Source organism: Diceros bicornis, chromosome 36, assembly GCF_020826845.1.
Source record: "Diceros bicornis minor isolate mBicDic1 chromosome 36, mDicBic1.mat.cur, whole genome shotgun sequence".
Lineage (NCBI taxonomy): Eukaryota > Metazoa > Chordata > Mammalia > Perissodactyla > Rhinocerotidae > Diceros > Diceros bicornis.
Genome location: NC_080775.1, coordinates 25145996 through 25161438, shown reverse-complemented (window position 1 = coordinate 25161438; position 15443 = coordinate 25145996). Strand labels below are relative to the sequence as shown.

Sequence of the window (15443 nt, the reverse complement as noted above, 5' to 3'; positions counted from 1 at the left end):
AATGAGAATTTAAAAATAGACTTAGAACTGAATAGTAACAAAAATACTACTCATCAAAATTTATGGGATCAGCTACAGCAGTACACAAAGGAAAACATATAGCCTCAAATTTTATATTATAAAGGAAGAATGGCTAAAAATTATATAATTAAAGAATAAAACCAAAATGTATAGAAAAAAGGAAGAGTAGAAAATAAAGACATCATCAAGAAAGAATAAGACAGATTAAAGGACTGATAAATATTTCTTCAAAGAGAATTTTTCTTCAAATAATTCTTCAAAGAGAATTTTTTAAAAATAGACAAATCCCTGTCAAGACGGATCAAGAAAAGAACACACAAGAGAGAAAATACAGATGAGCAATACGAAGGATAAAAATACTAACAAATTACAGAAGGGATTTAAAAAGATCATAAAAGGATATAATCGTATATCAATAAACTTAAAAACTGAGAATAAATGGACAATTTCCTAGAAATAATAGTATAGAAGGGAAAAATAGAAAAACAAGTTATTTTTCTTGGAATGTTTGAATTAATGGGCCTTCATACTCTAACTCCTAACACTTGATTCTTAACTCATATAATCTCTAAGAAGAGTACATAAGTTAATACCAGAAAATTACTCTCGCCAAGTATTTATAATACTTTAGATGTAATGACCAAATTTATCTGTGGAAGGGCTAGGAACCCAATTTAGGGATAACTGCTTCATAAATGAACAGGAACATATTTTTCTTTCTAATATAACACAAATATTAATCAGTTTAATTGTCAACTTTTCCAAAAGACACACGGAGAACACCACTTCTCAATGAAAAACCAGTTTTCCCATGTTTTAGAACACTAAGAAAGTAGCAGATGGCTCTACTCAAAACCAAGCAATATTTAAATACCATGATTCTCACTTTTCAAAACATTTCATCATATATTTTCTGTAGAATATTATTCAAAGACCCTTCCTTTTATGCACCCACTTCTGCCAAGCTGCTTAAACTGCATCACATAACATTAAATTAGATTCAAAAGAAGCTCCTGCCTATGATGAAATGACATACTGAAATGTCAGCAGGTCAGCTACAGAACTTGCCTGTCTCCACAGAGCTGCCAGAATGACCTCAACACATTATTTCCCTGCTAAAAATCCTTCAGAATCCACATTCTTACCATGTCCTCCAGACCCAGAATGACCTGGCCCTTTCTGACCTCCCTACACTCATCCTATGTTCTCACCACTCGCAGTGACTTCCACCTCAACTGCTTTCTGGTAGGTCTTAGAACATTGTAAGCTATTTTCTGCAGCAGGACCTCCTGTTGTGTTTGCCTAAATGCTTCCCCCAACTTTCTGCATGGCTGGCGTGAACTTCCCATACATAGTCACATATCACGAGGATCACATGCAGTTACCACAGCCATAAATGAACTACTCTTGATTTTAATTTATTGTATAGATTATTCTCTCGGTATGATTATGAAAGTAATAAAATAAAGCCTTCCTCGTTAAAGAAGCTTACAAAAAAGTGAATTTGACATAACCTTCCACAGACACCAAGCCGGATCACCAAACAAGTTCTGGGTATCTCCTTTCTCACAGAACTTTAAAACACAGACTCACAGAAATCTCTGGTCTAGTTTAACTACAGACCAGATAAACTGGACACGTATCCCTTCCAGCTTTCCAATAACACAGGCAATAAAGTATGGTTTAAAACAGACCTTGTCCAGTTACATGTATGGTTTGTTTTGAATGAGCCATAACCAATGTTTCATTCCCTTCAATTTGCTTAAAAATGTTTTGTAGAGAGGGAAAAAAAAAGGTCTCCTTATGTACTTCTATGCACGTATTTTGGTTTCTACCACTCATTTTCTCATTTTGTAATGATGGGGATAAAAGTACTTGCTTAAAATAAATGCTGGGGCCAAAAGAAAGACTATCACTTCCTAGAAAATTTCTCTAACTTTGAAAAGTGGCATTAGTGAGAATCTAAAACACTTTGTCATCAGAACACTATTCTCAGCTTTATACAAACCTAGAAGCTTCCATGTCCACAGCTGTAAAATGGAATAATAACGCATGTGTGAACTAATCCTCAGAGTTGATATAAGTATCAAAAGAGTTTTATGAGGAAATGCTTTGTAAATTGTAATACAGGATTACTCTCCTCCATTTTTAAGGCTGAAAGTTGGCCACACATAGTTTTTGGCCACACAATTATCTGTTCAAATTAATAAGGGATATTTTCTGAGTCAGAAATCACAAATGGAAACGTCTGCAGGGGCAACAGAGATAAGACACAGGAGTGAAGCCAGTCTGGATGTAGTAGAAGCAGGGAGCAGAGGCACTGTTGCCAAGTGGAGAGTGTATGCCCCATCCACAGCGGGCAACCACATCCTGGCTTCAGCCGCTGGTTGGGAAATAATTTTAAAGTACTCAGTTATTTTAAAGTATTGAGCTGACCCAAATAAACACATCTCAAGGCCAAATTCAGCCTTTTTACTATCACAGTATGAATTCGACATGAGGTTTTGTGCTCTTTGTCAAGAAATGACCGGGCTCTAGGTCAAGATGGCAGCGTAGGCAGACTCTGAACTCACCTCCTCCCGCGGACACAGCCAATTTACAACCACTCATGGAAAAATTACCCCTGAGACAGAACTGAAAACTGGATAAGAGGAACTCCTACAACAACAGACAATCTTAGCTGAGGTGGAAGGGGCAGAGACTCCCTTCTGGAGAGGAAGAACGCCGCCTTCACAAGCCGCCAGCTTCGCAGCTGCCAGGGAGCCGCCCACAGGTACGCAGCCTCCCTGGAGGCGCAGGGCCCTGAGCCGGGGAGCGCCCCCACTGTGGGCATTTTGTGGACCCAGCACAATCGAGACGAGTGGCAGAATATCTGACTTTGCCTGCTACTAAAACATTGGGGAGTACCCCCAGAAAAGCTGGCTCACAAAGAAATCAAAACCGGCTCTTAAAGGGCCCACGCGCAAACTCACCCGTTTCAAAAAGTGACCTAAAATCACCAGAAAGAAAGGTGCACAGTGCTTTGGTGAAAAGAGACTCACCTAATAGGCCCTGAGTGCATCTCAGTGAGGGGTGAGACCTCTCCAGGGACTGGGACATTGGCGGCGGCCATTGTTGCGGCCTGGTGTGGGCCTGCTGACACAGACGCCATTGGAGTTCTCCCTGAGGCCTGCTAGCCCAGGGTCTGCCCCACTGCTAGAACACTGATTTAATCCAGCTCAGCCAGGGCAGGCAGCCCACCCTAGAGACTGGCCCCACCAAACAACAAGCCCTCAGGCAACGTGTGGGCCTGCATAGATTGGTGACTGGATTCTCTGCAGCCTGGCAACTGAACCCACTTCAGTGGGGCAGGGCGTGCGCAAGGAGCGGGTGGAGAGTGTGGGCCAGTGGTGGACTGTGTGGGGCTCCTGCCGTGGAGAGACAGGGTCTGCTTCGGGAGGTCGGGGCATGCACACGGGACAGGACTGCGTTGACTGTGTGTGTGGACCTGTGGGTGGCAGGGCTTGTCAGCTGCAGAAGATTTGTGCTTCTCAAAGACCCACATAGGGGGTTGGCCCCACCTTCCACAGCCTGAAACAATTGGGTGCTCCTGTGCCTGAGGCCAGCCCCACCCAGCTGCAATCCTCAGAGAACTGATAAGAGACCTAAAGGCTGGAGGCTTATAGCAATTGTAAGGCCCTGAGCCTAACAACCTGTCACACTGGGGGCCTACTCACTTAAAAGAAATACTGCAACACAAATGTGGTATTAGAACTTGCAGCCAACTGTGCTGGGGCTCCCCACACCTGATAAAGAGACTGAAGGGGAAGCAAAGGAATACATTCCAAGTAAGGGAACAGGACAAAAACCCAGAAAAGGAACTAAGTGAAATAGAAATAAGCAACCTACCCGACAGAGAGTTCAAACAAAGACTGTTAAGGATGCTCACTGATCTGGGGAGAAGAACAGATGAACTCAGTGAGAATGTCAACAAAGAAATGGAAGATATAAAAAAGAACCAATCAGAATGAAGAATACAATACTGGAAATGAAAAATTCACTAGAGGGACTCAAAAGCAGAGTAGAGGATACAGAAGAACGGATGTGTGAGCTGGACGAAAGACTAGAAGAAATTACCCAAGCTGAACAAGTAAAAGAGAAAAGAATTAAAAAGAGTGAGGACAGTCTAAGCAACCTCTGGGACAACATCAAGTGCACTAACATCCGTGTTATAGGTGTCCTGGAAGGAGAAGAGCAAGACAAAGGGGCAGAGAATCTATTTCAAGAAATAATAGATGAAAACTTCCCTAACCTAAGGAAGGAAACAGACATCCAGGTAAAGGAAGCACAGAGAGCCCCAAACAAGATAAATCCAAAGAGGCCCACACCAAGACACATCATAATCAAAATGTCCACAATTAAAGATAAAGAAAGAATCCTAAAAGCCGCAAGAGAATGTCAACTTACATACAAAGGAAACCCCATAAGGCTATCAGCTGACTTCTCAGCAGAAACCTTACAGGCTAGAAGAGAATGGCATGATATATTTAAAGTGCTAAAAGGAAAAAACTTATAGCCAAGAATAGTCTACCCAGCAAGGTTATCATTCAAAATGGAAGGAGAGATCAAAAATTTCCCAGACAAGCAAAAATTAAAGGAGTTTGTCACCAAGAAACCAGTGCTACAAGAAATGTTAAAGGGACTGATTTAAGGGGAAAAGAGAAGACCACAAATAGGAAAAATTATCTATTTCCATGGTAAGAGGGTAATGGATACAAATGCACAAAAAAGAGATTAGATATGATATCAAAAACATAAAAGGAGGGAGGAGGGGAATTAAAGAGTAGAGCTTTCAGACAGAGGTCAAACTAAAGAGACCATCAATTCTGTATAGAAGAGGAAAGGAACAGAGAAGGACTACTAAAACACTGAGAAAAAAAAAAAAGTTAAAAAATGGCAGTAAGTACATACTTATCAATAGCTACTTTAAACGTCAATGGACTAAATAGCCCAATTAAAAGGCATAGGGTGGCTGATTGGATAAAAAAACAAGACCCATATATATGCTGCATGCAAGAGACACACTTCAGACCTAAAGACACTCACAAACTGAAAGTGAAGGGATGGAAAAAGATACTCCATGCAAATGGCAATGAAAAGAAAGCTGGGGTAGCAGTACTCATATCAGACAAAATAGACTTTAAAACAAAAACTGTAAAAAGAGACAAAGAAGGGCATCACTTAATGATCAGGGAACAATCCAACAAGAGGATATAACACTTGTAAATACCTACGCACCCAATGTAGGTGCACCTAAATATATAAAGCAATTATGAACAGACATAAAAACAGAAATAGACAGTAACATAATAATAGTAGGGGACTTTAACACTCTACTTACACCAACAGATAGATCATCCGAACAGAAGATCAATAAGGAAACATTGGCCTTAAATGATACACTAGAACAGATGGACCTAGTAGATATATACAGAGCATTCCATCCAAAAACCAAAGAATACACATTCTTTTCAAATGCACCTGGAACATTCTCCAGGATTGATCACATATTAGGCCACAAAACAAGTCTCCATAAATTTAAGAAGATTGAAATAATACCAAGCATCTTTTCTGACCACAATGGTATGAAACTAGAAATCAACTATAGGAAGAAAATCAGAAAAGCCACAAATATGTGGAGATTAAACAAAATGCGACTGAACAATCACTGGGTCAACGAAGAAATCAAGGAAGAAATCAAAAAATACCTGGAGACAAATGAAAATGAAAATACGACATGCCAGAATTTATGGGATACAGCAAAAGCAGTTCTAAGAGGGAAGTTTACAGCAATACAGGCCTATCTCAACAAACAAGAAAAATCTCAAATAAACAATCTAACAATGCACCTAAAGGAACTGGAAAAAGAAGAACAAACCAAGCCCAAAATCAGTAGAAGAAGGGAAATAATAAAAATCAGAGCAGAAATAAATGAAATAGAGACCGAAAAAATTAATAAAACCAAGAGCTGGTTCTTTGAAAAGATCAACAAAATTGACAAACCTTTAGCTAGACTCACCAAGAAAAAAAGAGAGAAGGCACAAATAACTAAAATCAGAAATGAAAGAGGAGAAATTACAACAGACACCTCAGAAATACAAAAGATTATAAGAGAAATATGAAAAGCTATATGCCAACCAATTCGACAATCTGGAAGAAATGGATAAATTCTTAGAATCATACAACCTTCCAAAACTGGATCAAGAAAAAGTAGAGAATTTGAATAGACCAATCACCCATAACGAGATTGAAACAATAATCAAAAACCTCCCCAAAAATAAAAGTCCAGGACCAGCCGGCTTCCCTGGTGAATTCTACCAAACATTCAAAGAAGACTTAATACATATCCTTCTCAAACTCTTCCAAAAGATTGAGGAGGGGGGGAAGCTCCCTAACTCATTCTACTAAGCTGACATTACCCTGATACCAAAACCAGACAAGGACAACACAAAAAAAGAAAATTACAGGCCAATATCACTGATGAACATCGATGCAAAAATCCTCAACAAGATACTAGCAAATCGCATACAACAATACGTTAAAAAGAGGGCCAGCCCAGTGGCGCAAGCGGTTAAGTGCGCACATTCCGCTGCGGCGGCCCGGGGTTCGCCGGTTCGGATCCCAAGTGTGCACCAACGCACCGCTTGTTAAGCCATGCTGTGGCAGCGTCCCATATAAAGTAGAGGAAGATGGGCATGGATGTTGGCCCAGGGCCAGTATTCCTCAGCAAAAAAAGAGGAGGATTGGCATTGGATGTTAGCTCAGGGCTGGTCCTCCTCACCAAAAAAAAAAAAAAAAAAGATTATACACCATGATCAAGTGGGATTTATTCCAGGTATGCAGGGATGGTTTAACATTTGCAAATCAATCAATGTGATACACCACATTAATAAAATGAAGAATAAAAATCAGATGATCATCTCAATAGATGCAGAGAAAGCATTTGACAAGATACAGCATCCATTTATGATTAAAAAACTCTGAATAAAATGGGTATAGAAGGAAAGTACCTCAATATAATAAAGACCATATATGAGAAACCCACAGCTAATATCATCCTCAATGGTGAAAAACTGAAAGCTATCCCTCTAAGAACAGGAACCAGACAAGGATGCCCACTGTCACCACTCCCATTTAACATAGTACTGGAAGTCCTAGCCAGAGCAATCAGGCAAGAGAAAGAAATAAAAGGGATCCAAATTGGAAAGGAAGAAGTGAAACTGTCACTATTTGCAGATGACATGATTTTATACATAAAAAACCCTAAAGAATCCACCAGAAAGCTTCTAGAAGTAATAAACGAATATGGTAAAGTTGCAGGATACAAAATCAACATACAAAAATAGTTGCATTTCTTTACACTAACAATGAAGTAGCAGAAAGAGAAATTAAGAATACCATCCCATTTACAATTACAACAAAAAGAATAAAATACCTAGGAATAAACTTAACCAAAGAGGTGAAAGAGCTGTACACGGAAAACTATAAAACATTGCTGGAAGAAATTGAAGAAGACACAAAGAAATGGAAAGATATTCCGTGCTCTTGGATTGGAAGAATTAACATAGTTAAGATGTCCATACTTCCTAAAGCCATCTATAGATTCAATGCAATCCCTATCAAAGTTCCAACAACATTTTTCACAGAAATAGAACAAAGAATCCTAAAATTTATATGGAACAACAAAAGACCCCGAATAGCTAAAGGAATCCTGAGAAAAAAGAACAAAGCTGGAGGTATCACACTCCCTGATTTCAAAATATACTACAAAGCTATAGTAACCAAACCGGCATGGTACTGGCACAAAAACAGACACACAGATCAATGGAATAGAATCGAAAGCCCAGAAATAAACCCACACATCTATAGACAGCTAATTTTTGACAAAGGAGCCAAGAACATACAATGGAGAAAAGAAAGTCTCTTCAACAAATGGTGTTGGGAAAACTGGATAGCCACATGCAAAAAAATGAAAGTAGACCCTTACCTTACACCATACACAAAAATTAACTCCAAATGGATTAAGGACTGGAATGTAAGACCTGAAACTATGAAACTTCTAAAAGAAAACATAGGCAGTACGCTCTTCCACATCGGTCTTAGCAACATATTTTCAAGCACCATGTCTGAGCGGGCAAGAGTAACAATAGAAAAAATAAACAAATGGGACTACATCAAAGTAAAAAGCTTCTGCACAGCAAAGGAAACCATCAACAAAACGAAAAGACAACCTAACAATTGGGAGAAGATATTTGCAAACCATACATCTGATAAGGGATTAATCTCCAAAATATATAAAGAACTCATGCATCTCAACAACAAAAAAACTACCAACCCAATTAAAAAATGGGCAAAAGACCTGAACAGACATTTCTCCAAAGAAGATATACAGAGGGCCAACAGACACATGAAAAGATGTTCAAAATCATCAACTATCAGGGAAATGCAAATTAAAACTACAATGAGATATCACCTCACGCCCGTCAGAATGGCTATAATTAACAAGACAGGAAACAACATGTGTTGGAGAGGGTGTGGAGAGAAGGGAACTCTCATACACTGCTGGTGGGAGTGCAAACTGGTGCAGCCACTATGGAAAACAGTTTGGAGATTCCTCAAAAAATCAAGGATAGAACTACCATATGATCTAGCTATTCCACTGCTGGGTATTTACCCAAAGAACTTGAAAACACCATTGCATAAAGATACATGCACCCCTGTGTTCATTGCAGCGTTATTCACAATAGCCAAGACTTGGAAGCAACCTAAGTGCCCAAGGGACGTATGGATAGCGAAGATGTGGTATATATACACAATGGAATACTACTCAGCCATAAGAAACGATAAAATCCAGCCATTTGTGACAACATGGATGGACACTGAGGGTATTATGCAAAGTGAAATAAGTCAGAGGGAGAAGGTCAAATACCGTATGATTTCCTTCATCAAGTAGTAGACAATAACAACAATAAACAAACACATAGAGACAGGGTTTGGATTGGTGGTTACCAGAGGGGAAGTGGGGAGGGAGGAGGGCGAAAGGGATAATTCGACACATGTGTGTGGTGATGGGTTGTAATTAGTATTTGGGTGGTAAACATGATGTAATCTATGCAGAAATAGAAGTATAATGATGTACATCTGAAATTTATACAATGTTATAAACCAACGTTACTGCAATAAACAAGAAATTAAAAAAAAAAAAAGAAGAAATGACCAATAAACATAAAGCTATTCACGGGGTATAATCACCCTCGACATCAGGAAAGATGTGTAACAGTGGCTAGCATTTTTCTAACTGTTAACCATATGCCAGGTACCTACTGTGCTTATAGTTTTACAAGCAGTATATCATCTAATACTCATAAGAAACATTCCAGAAAGGCACTACTGTAACCTCTACTTTCAGAAAAGACTGAAGATTAGAGAGGGTTTTAAGGTCATAATACTGGTAAATGGTAGAGTCAAGAAACAAACCAGGTCAAAGTCCACGGTAGAAATTTGGTGTTTAACGATAGATAATTTCAGTTCAAAAGAGTAATGCTTCCCAGTTTGAGGTTCCTGACTCCCTGTGTGCCCCCAAAGCGGTAAGGGGTCTTCTGTGAATTAGTGTGAAAGTCCAACAGAAATCTTCTATTTATCCACTAATGGACAACTGAGTTTGTTTCCTATTACCAAGGAAAGGGAGTTTGTTTGTTAGATAGAATCTTTCAAATTATCCATCCATGGAATGAAGGGATTATTTGTAAAAAAAAAAAAAAAAAAAAGTTGGAAATGAATGGTTTAGAGCGCTGACTTTGCATAAATTATTAAAATGATAAACATTTTTACATCAAAACTTTACATAATTTACATAAAAGAACTATACATCTTAAAGTATATTTGCACTTTCAAATATTTGTTTATCAAACTATTAGTAGCAACTAATGGATCTTCAAATATCTTGGATCTGACAGAGAAACATTATTTTTCAAAGAATATTTGCACCAAAAAGTCAGGGTGTAAAGATACAGTTGAAGAAGGAAGTGCAGGATGATGCTATCTTGTTATGTGATGGACCAAAATCCCTGCTAATAGATACACTAAGCTGGTATCAAAGATCACTAAATTGAATCATTTACTTTGCTCTATTTTCATTCCCAAAAATAATAATAAAAAAGGACTAAGACAAATGAGAGTAATTTTTCACATGCTAGACATCACAGCCATATACTCATAAAGAACAAGTTATCTTTGAAAGCTTATACATCTCTAAATTTTCCCATTTGACAACAATTATCTTTTATAACACAATAAAAATCAATATGGCATGAATAACATGCAGTCTCATTTATCTGTCAAAACTTGGCACCTAGGCTCAGCAAATCCAGAAAACTTGTCAACTTTATCACCTACCTTTAGCAAAGCTTGAAAATAATGCATAATAATGCTCAGATATCAGGACATAGAGTAAGTGTCCAGGCGGCAGCTGAGATCCTGGGCCTGTAACACACAACAAAAAAGTCATGGTGTTACAGGGATAAGCGTCCAGGATGTGGGGAAAGTAATTAGAAGGTGAACTTAGAAACATTTAGGGAGTATGGCAAGACTACAATTTATTCCTCAGTTCTAGCCTTTTTACACAATTTACACGGAACACAAAGCACCTCCTTTTCTGTGCCAGCATAAAACAACTCTAAAGTTCCTGGATCAAAGTGAATTATAAAAATGTTTAAGAGGCTTTAGAACACCCATACAATCACCAAGAAAACTGCAGAAACAACAGCAAAACCCATGAAGATTCTCTGGATTTTCAAAAAATATATATTTTTTTATTTTAGTGCCATCACAACGGCTATTTCAAGGCTTACATCCAAGTACCATCCCAATAATAACAAAATTTTAAAATTTTTAAAGATTTCTCGTAGGAAAATTTTAGCAAGGTGCAATTAGAAACTACTGGAAAACAGAACAGGGCTGTTGGTGAGCAAGTTGAAAGGACAGCCTTTCAGGTAGGATTTCTCTCTGTCTCAAGAACGGTCACAATGATCTCATCTGCTCTTTCTCTCTCCTTAAAAAGGAAAGTTGACAGATGTGTTTGGAGGTGCGGGGACCCCAGCCCCACCGACCTGCTCCGAGAGAAATCATCCCTGAGCAAGAGTTCCCGCGGGGTGACTCGGCGCGGCGCGGGCCACAGGTGCTCCCCGACACGCCGGGACCAGGTGCGTCCCCCCGCGAGTGCCCCCTCGCGTTCCCCCTCCGGTGCCCCGGGCGGCTGGGGGGCCTGGCGCTCTCGGAGCCCGGGCGCGCCCCTCACGCCCCCTCAGTCGAGGGGAGCGGCGCCGCCTCCAGCGCGGAGCAGCCTCCCTCCCACCTCCCCTCCCCGGCCCCCAGCCCGACCCCGCGGGCGCTGCCCAGCCCCCTACCTCGGCCGGAAGCGGGGCGCCTCCTTTGTCCCCTCCCGGGCGCAGGTGGCGGGCGCTCCTCGGCGGGGCGGGGCGGGGCGGCCGGGCCGGGGGGAGGGCCGGGGCCGTCTGCCAGGGGCGGGCCGAAGGTGGGCGGGAGGAGCGGGCCGAGGCGACCTGGGCCGACAGCGCCCCAAGGGTCCCGGCCCGCCTGGCGGCCCCCATCCAGGACCCGGGGGAATGTTCTTACCCCCCGCGCGCGCACTGCTGCCCCCCGTGCCCGCCGGGAGGGGAGCCCGCCGTCCGCGCCGCGGCTCCACGCGGGGCACCCGGGGGAAAGGGGCGCCCGGGGAAAAGAGGGGTGAGGCGGCCATCTGGAGTGCCCTGGAAATCTGGGACAGGCCCCGTTTCCTGAAGCAAATTCACCTCCTTTTAATGCGTGGTGTCTTCCCCCCAAGAACTTCCCCAAACTACCTGGGGTTCGTGCCAGGAGCATATCATCTCGTGGCCGGCAGGCTCCGACGCTGAAAATAAGCATCGGTTCTAGACCCGGGAGGGAAAGTGATTAATGAGATAGCCCCCAGACACCAGTTCATTTTGGCAGTTTAAGGAAGTTGGGGCTCAGGCTGAAGTCAAGGCAGGAGCGGCTGCCTTCAAGAGGACGCCTATTAATTATCCACCCTCTAGCTGGTCCCCTGCGGTGCGAGTCATGTCCTCTCTGTGTCCTGACAGGGCTCACTGGATAGGTCCATGCTGGCCAGATCCCCCTGACAGCCTCAAGGGATATTTTGGGCATAGTTATGCCTTCCTCCCTTTCAAAAGGTGAGAACCACAGTCAAAATGTCGTTTGATTCTGTTAATAATTCAAATGGATCTGTCATTCATGATGTCTAAATGAGAATTCTAGAAGAGACCAAACAGAGGTCATCTAGTCCTAATCAACACATCTGTCTTAAAAAACAAGTGATTGTTTGAATAGATGCCAAAAAGGCATTCAGCATATTCAGTATCCTTCCTCATAAAATATCTTTGCAATCTAGAAATTGAACAGTGGATTTTTCTCAGAATATCTTATGTATCATTGGACAAATGATATCTCAAAATATTGAGAATATGGTATCAATACTAACATTATATAAACACTCAAAATTGCAAGTTATTTCTTTAAAAAACAGATCATATCAAATATATTATTTAACATAAAAATTAATAAAGAGTAACCAAGTGGCCACATGTAAAAAAAATAGGCTAACAATAAGCAATTAAAATACAATGGAGGGCTGGCCCGTGGCTTAGCGGTTAAGTGCGCGCTCTGCTGCTGGCGGCACGGGTTCGGATCCCGGGCGCAAGCCAACACACTGCTTCTCCGGCCATGCTGAGGCCGCATCCCACATACAGCAACTAGAAGGATGTGCAACTACGACATACAACTATCTCCTGGGGCTTTGGGGGGAAAATATATAAATAAATAAAATCTTTAAAAAAAAATACAGTGGAAAAAATGGATCCCATTCATAATAGCAACAAAGAACATAAAATAACTAGGAATGATAAAAAATGAGAAACGTGGGAGATCTGAAAAAGAAAAATGCAGGACTATTGTGAAATTATTTATAAAATATTTTATTAATTGGAGAGACAGGATATGCTTGAGTGTGAAGATGAAATTTTAAATACATAATTACTACCTACCAAATTAAGAGACAAAGATATTCTAGAATTCATCTGAGAAACTACACAAGCTACAATAGCTAAGACCAGTAGTTCTCAGACTGTGGTCTGCGGACTTCTAGGGTCTTAGAAACCCTTTCAAGGGGTTCATAGGATCAAAATTGCTTTCATAACACTATTAAGGCTTTTTTTTTTCTGCTTCCTTTTTCACTCCCATCTTTTCACACAGTGAAACTTCATGCAGTGAAGTTTTCCAGTGGCTACATAGTAAGTAATATCACAACAGATTGAATGTGGAAGTGGATGTGTCTTCTGTTATGCCAGACAATAAAGAAATCTGCAAGAATGTAAAACAATGCCATTTCTCCCGCTAAATTTCTTTTGTTTTGGAAAATATAGTTATTTTCCATAAAATTATTCTTTGTGTTAACATATAATGAGTTTACTAGTGCTTTAAAGTTAATTTTAAAACAAATATATTTTTAAATTTCTAATCTTTTTAATTTCTAATATTGATGCCGGCCCTGATATAGTTTCCCGAGGTTGAACCCAGCATATATAGAGTTAAAAACCAAAAAGCACTCATTCCCTCTTGCTGCTTCTCTAAGGTACATTCACATGTAGATATTGGTTGTTTTAACCTTTTTGTCTCTGAATCCCACAAGGCAAATGGAAGTAATAAATTGTTAGAAGCCCAGGAGGCGTCACACTGAAGTTCTGCCTAATTACTAGTTCTTGAGGTTTGTTACAGGGAAACTGATATCCAAAAGTTATCAGGTAGCTGAAGCTCCCCAACGCCTTGTTCCTGGCACCAAATCCACCATTCATCATGGAGACAGACAAACGGAGGACACCTGCAGCTTCCCTTATCTTGGCCAAACGCAGGCTGATGGGAGGACACCAAACCGCAAAGCCACAGCTCCCTTTCCCCTATCTAAAACGCCGTCAACTTTGTAATCATTGATTGGCAGCAGTTTCCTTCCTCTCCCCAGGGCCCAATTTCGGGTGGTGCGGGAAGATTGATCAATGGAGCCCTGAACCTCCTGCCATAGATAGAGATAACAGCTGGCCCAGAGCCAGAGGTCTGGAACCCCCACAATATTCCCCCCCAGCAAATAATCACAGTCACGAAGAGTACATTCTTTCCCACAGACTTTCCTTTAAACACCCCAACTCCTAATGCCTCAGGAGGATTGTGAGTTTTAGGGCACGAGCCCACCGCAGCCTCATTTTGCTGGCAAAATTAAACCATTTTTCTTTTCCTCGATCCCTGGTCATTGTGTTCATTGATTCGGCTGCAATCAATGACAGGGTCCTGAGTTTTTCTGGCTACAATATGGTAAATGTCAATAGATATTACACATAAACAAAAGCTCTTTGGTGTCCTCAATGATTTTTAAGTGTGTAAAAGAGGGTCCAAAGACTAAAACGTTGAAAACTTTTTGATAACAATGAAAAAAATCCATCTTATTAAACTATAATAATTAAGATATGGCACTAACACAAGACTAGAACAGTGTGTCCAATCCAGTCAGCCTAAGACCGTCAAGGACATAACCCACAGTCCCACAGTCGGGTTTACTGACTCATTGCAACAGTGGAGACTGCCCACCGGTAAAACCATGGGGCTGAGCTTTGATAGGCTCAAAGCAGAGCAGGGCTGGGAATAACGGGGTCCACGTGAGGTTTGGACTGCAAAATGAACCCAGGGCCCGTTTCCTTCGATAAATGTGGAATGTCTATTCAGAAACACCTTGTCTGAAGCTCCGCCCCTGAGTTGCAAATCAAGGCCGCTTCTCCCTATCAAGGAGAACTCCACACAAGAGTGGGATGTTTCGTTCTTACTGACATAAGTTCAAAAACCAAATTTTCTGATAGTCTATGATTTTAGAGAATAAGATTTTCCAATGAGTAAGAAAGCAGTAGTCACTCAAAGAAGACGGCTGTCATGACACTGTAGAGCTGCAGCGTAGCCTTGGAAGAAATGTGGTTTCCCGTTCATCTTGCAGCTGGCTGTAGCAGCTTGATGAAGAGCCAGGCAGATTTTACTTTCTCCGTCTGAGCTATTTTTTGCTTTCTCAAAAGAAACTGATTAAATAAGCACTTGCCAACAGATATAAGAACTTAACATATGATACAAAGCCATGAAAAGCAATGTAAGAGAAAAAGTTTATTCAGTAAACGATTTTACCACTATTGGTTAGCTTTTAGGCAAATGTATAATTAGATCTTTGTGTCACGTCATGCACGAGACAAATACCACAAGGATTAAAAAGTTAAATTTAGAAAATCAAGCCAGAAGTCTAGATAAAATTAAAATTAATCTCT

The 15443-nt window shown here is 40.8% G+C and overlaps 1 protein-coding gene and 1 long non-coding RNA gene across 28 annotated transcripts in view; one reads left to right on the top strand and one right to left on the bottom strand.

Moving 5' to 3' along the window:
- Window positions 1-3170, bottom strand: part of MYO3A (myosin IIIA) — a 227002-nt gene extending 223832 nt beyond the window's left edge. For 15 of the 27 annotated variants that reach the window (XR_009216988.1, XR_009216987.1, XM_058532628.1 and 12 more), the window contains exon 1: window positions 3063-3169. The gene's annotated coding sequence lies outside the window, so the exon portion shown is untranslated. Of the gene's footprint in view, window positions 1-3062 lie in introns of all 27 variants that reach the window. The other 12 variants (XR_009216986.1, XM_058532614.1, XM_058532613.1 and 9 more) reach the window with 1 other exon arrangement.
- LOC131398820 (uncharacterized) overlaps window positions 1-15443 on the top strand; it is a 263140-nt gene that overhangs the window by 171788 nt on the left and 75909 nt on the right. The window lies entirely within an intron of this gene.